We start from the raw sequence: 6,010 nt of genomic DNA, 5'->3' as shown, positions 1-6,010 counted from the left end.
TTAATTAGAATAACTTTACTATACTTATTGCAGGAGATTTTTGTAATATAAATTATCAGAATATTCCATTAGCTGTTATCAACCTTTTTGTACATGACAATAAAAAAAAGAAAAACAATGTCCTGGTGTCGGCACTGCTGCTACTTCTAGGGTGGACCGGAGTTTGTTTGCATTGGCATGTAATATCGCGGGCGGTGCTCTGCACTTGTAAGAACAATCCAAACTTGTAAAAAGTAGATAACAATAAATTGTGGCACTCACCTAATTTTCTTGCAGCGTTTATCCAAAAACATAAAAACAAGGTTGCGGATGCTGGCCGTTTCGCGCGATCTGTGCTTCGTCTGGCCACTCACCCTGTTATCAACCTTTGTCCATTGAATAATTAAAGGACATTTTCCTCCATTAAAGATAGACCATCACTCTTGATTGATTGATGTTTCAACAATGCTGGGATCCGCATGTAGGAATGGTACAAGTTCTCCTATCGCCCAGGGCAGGTGTTTTGAATGCACTTTTACCTTGGTCCATAAAGTCCCATTTGTGAACAATCATCCATATAACTGCCGCCTGTCAAACCAAAGTAAAGCATACATTAGATTCAGGAACGTACAACATTACCAGAAGATTGAACACAGTCTTCAAGTTTGTTGTACAAATAAATTTATAGATTGCATTTGCCTCTACAGTTGGCCATCTATCTTGGTTACCCTTCATCTTAGCCTGGCCTACACAAACTCTCAGAATAAAGAGGATCCTTCACAACTTCTGCCCCTTAAAGAGGGCAATATTTTGGCCTCTGAAAAAAATTGTACAAAACAAAAATCAAACTTACCTCATGGATCCTCTGTTGCCCCAGTTCTGATGGGCATAATTGGTTGAGTGGTCATTTTCTGCATGCTGAGACAAACTGGATACTAGAGACTGGTTGGGAATTGGTGAAGTATCAGAAAGGAGCAGCTAGCGAGCAGCATAATAAGTAGGTTTTTTTAAAGGGTACTAGCTGATGACCCGGCATTGCTCGGGTATTTATTAATTGCAATTTTATATTACATAACAGTGACTTTCACAATGGCCGCCCCTTTAACGGTGACCGTCCCTTTAACAGTGACTTTCACAGTGGCCGCCTCTTTAACGGTGACCGCCCGTTTAACAGTGACTTTCACAGTGTCCGCCCCTTTAACGGTGACCGCCTGTTTAACAGTGACTTTTCATAGTGGCCGCTCCTTTAACAGAGACCGCCCCGTTAACAGTGACTTTCACAGTGGCCACCCCTTTAACGAGACTGCCCCTTTAACAGTGACTTTCAGGGTGTCTGCCCTTTTAACAGTAACTTTCACAGTGGCCGCCCCTTTAATGGTGACTGCCTAACAGTGACTTTCATGTTGGCCATCCCTTTAACAGTGACCGCCCCTTTAACCTGTTGGGGACACAGGGCGTACAGGTACGCCCTGATGTCCCGGTACTTAAGGACACAGGGCGTACCTGTATGCCCTGTATATTCCCGATCACTGCTGCGCGGCAGGCGGTGATCGGAACAGAGTGCCTGCTGAAATTATTCAGCAGGCACTCTGTGACAATGCCTAGGGGGGTCCTGTGACTCCCCCGTATCGGCGATGGAGGCAAACCGCAGGTCAATTCAGACCTGCGGTTTGCTGTGTTTCCGGGTTATTCGGGTCTCTGGTGACCCGATAATCCGGAATAGGATGATAATACACCACCAATTACCATCCTTAGATCCTGAGAGGTGATGGTGACATCACCTCTCAGGATCGCTTCCGATTGGCTGCACCTGCCTTTTGGGGCAGTTGACTTCAAGTTGACTTCCCCCAGCTCTGCCTCCTCCTCCACACTGTGTCCTTTTTTTTCTGTTATGTTTAGGGTAGGTACACGAACACCCGTGCCTCCCCACACACGCATGCTAAATAAAGTTTTCCACACACGCACACACACACACTCCACTATGGAACGCCAGATGTTCTCGGCCAAGGAGGCATATGCCCTGCTTGCCTCCAACTCCGAGAGCCCCAGTGAGGACGAGGATGACCCCACTTTGCTCTTGTAATCCGCGTCCTCATCATCTAGTGATGATGATGAGCCCCCAAGGCGGAGCAAGGGGGCCCCTATGCCAGGGACCCTGTGGCCCACACTAGTACGAGCAGCTCTGGGGCTCGTACTAATTTTCCGGCCCACCAGATAAGTCCACCTGAGCCCCCTACTGGTGAACTTGCATGGTGTACCCCAGAGGATTTTGAGCCCGTGTTTCCTGATTTTGTTGGCCAATCAGGAATCCAGATTCCCACAGTGGGCTTTACTGAATATGACTATTTAAGTTTTTTTTTCAGTGACCACTTTGTGAATCTGATGGCGGAGCAAACGAACTTGTTCGCCCAACAATTCGTTTTTGGCTAGGTCCGGTGGCTGGACTCCGGTCAGTGCAGCTGAAATGAGGACGTTTTGGGGCCTCGTGCTGCACATGGGCCTAGTAAAAAAAAACAGTGTCAGGCAGTACTGGAGTAGGGACGTCCTCTACCAAACCCCACTCTACTGCATGGCTATGACATGTTCCCGTTTTGAAGCCATCCAGAAATGCCTGCATTATGCAGATAATGCAGCATGTCCCCCCCGAGGTGATCCTGCCTATGACTGCCTGTACAAAATCAGGCCGGTCATCGATCACTTTTGGAGGCCTATGTACCTGGAAGGGAGGTCGCTGTTGATGAGTCTCTCATTGCTTTCAAGGGGAGACTCATTTTCCGCCAGTATGTTCCCTCTAAGTGGGCGAGGTATGGCGTGAAGCTGTACAAACTTTGTGAGAGTACCTGCTTTTTTTTGTCACCTTATATCACAAAAAGTGTAATAGCAAGCAATCAGAAAGTCATATGCACCCCAAAATAGTGCCAATAAAACCGTCCTCTCATCCTGCAAAAAATTAGCCACTACTTAAGACAATAGGCTAAAAAAAATAAAAATAATACTCTCAGACTATGGAGATACTAAAATGTTTTTTTTTTGTTTAAAAAAGGCTATTATAGTGTAAAACCTAAATTTAAAAAAGTAGACATATTAGGTATTGCTGCGGCCGTACGAATCTGCTCTATAAAAATAACACATGACCTAACCCCTCAAATGAACACAGTCAAAAAGATAAATTTTTCAATTTTAATCAATTTTTTCCGTTAACAAAGCAAGGGTTAACAGTCAAACAAAACTCTATATTTATTGCCCTGATTCTGTAGTTTTCAGAAACACCTCATATGTGGTCATAAAATGCTGTATGGCCAAACGGCAGGGCGCAAAAGGAAAGGAGCGCCATATGGTTTTTGGAACACAGATTTTGCTGGACTGTTTTTTTTTACACCATGTCCCATTTGAAGCCCCCCTGATGCACCCCTAGAGTAGAAACTCCATAAAAGTGACCCCGTCTAAGAAACGGCACCCCTCAAGGTATTGAAAACTGATTTTACAAACTTTGTTAACCCTTTAGGTGTTTCACAAGAGTTATTGGCAAATGGAGATGAAATTTCAGAATTTTAGTTTTTTGTAACCTTGCCTCACAAAAATGTAATATAGAGCAACCAAAAATCATATGTACCCTAAAAATAGTCCCTACTAAACTGCCACCTTATCCTGTAGTTTCCAAAATGGAGTCACTTTTGTGGAGTTTCTACTCTAGGGGTGCATCAGGGGGGCTTCAAATGGGACAATGTGTAAATAAACCAGTCCAGCAAAATCTGCCTTCCAGAAACCATATGGTGTTCCTTTCCTTCTGTGTGTTTTGTTTGGCTGTTAACCCTTGCTTTGTTATTGGAAAAAATGGATAAAAACTGAAAATTTGCCCAAAAATTTAAATTCTGAAATTTCATCTCCATTTGCCAATAACTCTTGTGGAACACCTAAAAGGTTAACAAAGTTTGTAAAATCAGTTTTGAATACCTTCAGCGGTGTAGTCTCCAAAATGGGGTCATTTTTGGGTGGTTTCTATTATGTAAGCCTCACAAAGTGACTTCAGACCTGAACTGGTGCTTAAAAAGTTGGTTTTGAAAAATTTCTAAAAAATTTCAAGATTTGCTTCTAAACTTCTAAGCCTTGTAACGTCCCCAAAACATAAAATGGCATTACCAAAAATTATCCAAACATGAAGCAGACATATAGGGAATGTAAATTAATAACTATTTTTGGAGGTATTACTATGTATTATAGAAGTAGAGAAATTGAAACTTGGAAATTTGCTAATTTTTCCAAATTTTTGGTAAATTTGGTATTTTTTTTATAAATTAAAATGAATTTTTTGGACTCCATTTAACCAGTGTCTTGAAGTACAACATGTGACAAAAAAAAAAACTGTCTCAGAATGGCCTGGATAAGTAAAAACGTTTTAAAGTTATTCACACATAAAGTAAAACTGGTCAGATTTTCAAAAAATGCCTGGTCCTTAAGGTGAAAATGAGCCCGGTCCTTAAGGGGTTAACAGTGACTTTCACAGTGGCCGCCCCTTTAATAGTGACTTCTACAGAGGCCGCCCTTTAACAGTGACTTTCACAGTGGCTGCCCCTTTAACAGTGACTGCCCTTTTAACAGTGACTTCACAGTGGCCACCCCTTTAACAGTGACCTCCATGGTACCTGCCCCTTTAACAGTGAACTCCACGGTGCCTGCCCCTTTAACAGTGAACTCCACAGCGCCTGTCCCTTTAACAGTGAACTCAACAGCGCCCGTCCGTTTAATAGTGGCCCCTGCCCCCCATGCATGTAGCAGTGTAGTTGTGTCGTCATATGTCATATGACTGAATGTTTCAGGACCTTTCAAACTGCTAAAACCTGTGATCAGTTGTTATGGTAACCTGGAGTAGGACCTGCGAGCTTCTATTGGCTGATAAGCGACATGTGACTGTGTCTATTGCAGTTGGGATTTAAGTGAAAGGCTGGCAGGCTTGTATTGGCTAATGCAGGTCATTTTTGGGGAATATCTTGGGAACAGTACATCCTAGAGAGCTGAGACCCCCGTAAGATTTCTTTCCTGGTAGCAAGGGATGTGTATACCAAGTTTCGTTGAAATGGATGGTTGCGTTTTTGAGTTTTCACGGAACATACACACATACATACATACACACATACATACATACACATACATACACACATACATATATATGTCCTTTTTTATATATATACATTTTGAACCTTTTTGCACCTGTTAGAAAGAATATTGGCTGGCCAACCTTTATAAATTTTAGGACCAGGTGAGGCTTCAGTGGTCCAATCCCAGAAGGGAGTAGTCAAAAGAAAATAATCATAAACGTCAAGATTCATCAATGCATCAAAATAATATATTGACAATTAAGTCTAACCAGTTGAATGGTTTATATATGGATTTTAATAAGACTTTTTTTTTGTCGTTAAGTCACATATAGGGAAATTATACTATTTTTAGCATAAAAATTATTGTACATTTTATTGTCAAACTTACATTCAGTAACATGTAAATGGATATTAAAATATATTATTGTAGTGTATTTGTTAACACATTGAGAATGTGTGTCTGCCTTATGTGAACAAATTGTTCTAAGAAAGACAAGAAAGCAGTGTATAAGTTACTATCCGCAATGGAAACCCATTTATTTAGTATGTGGCAATAGAATTTAAAAAATATATATATTTTTTTTTGCAGAAATAAAAATTATTTCTTATTTATCTTGCACTTTTTATATTTTAATTATTTAACATTATTAAAACAATTTATAGCACCAGGGCAAAAATAAATAGGTAGCGTTGTAGGAAGTAAGTATTAATCGGTAGATTATATTGACAAATCTAGGGAGATCACCTAGGAGGGCCTTCAAAATTAATAGACAAATTTGCATACTCCACAACAAGTGTCTTTATGAGCAGTGAGACAGTCGCACAGAAAATAGGTCTGTTCCTTACTATGCAGACCTAGTATTCTCCACGATTACACACTGTGAGAATAGAGAAACTGGACGCCTGCATCTAGTGTAGTAGTTTGGTCAGTAGCC

This window comes from Bufo gargarizans, chromosome 2, assembly GCF_014858855.1.
Source record: "Bufo gargarizans isolate SCDJY-AF-19 chromosome 2, ASM1485885v1, whole genome shotgun sequence".
Lineage (NCBI taxonomy): Eukaryota > Metazoa > Chordata > Amphibia > Anura > Bufonidae > Bufo > Bufo gargarizans.
Note: the sequence above shows the minus strand (reverse complement) of the source record.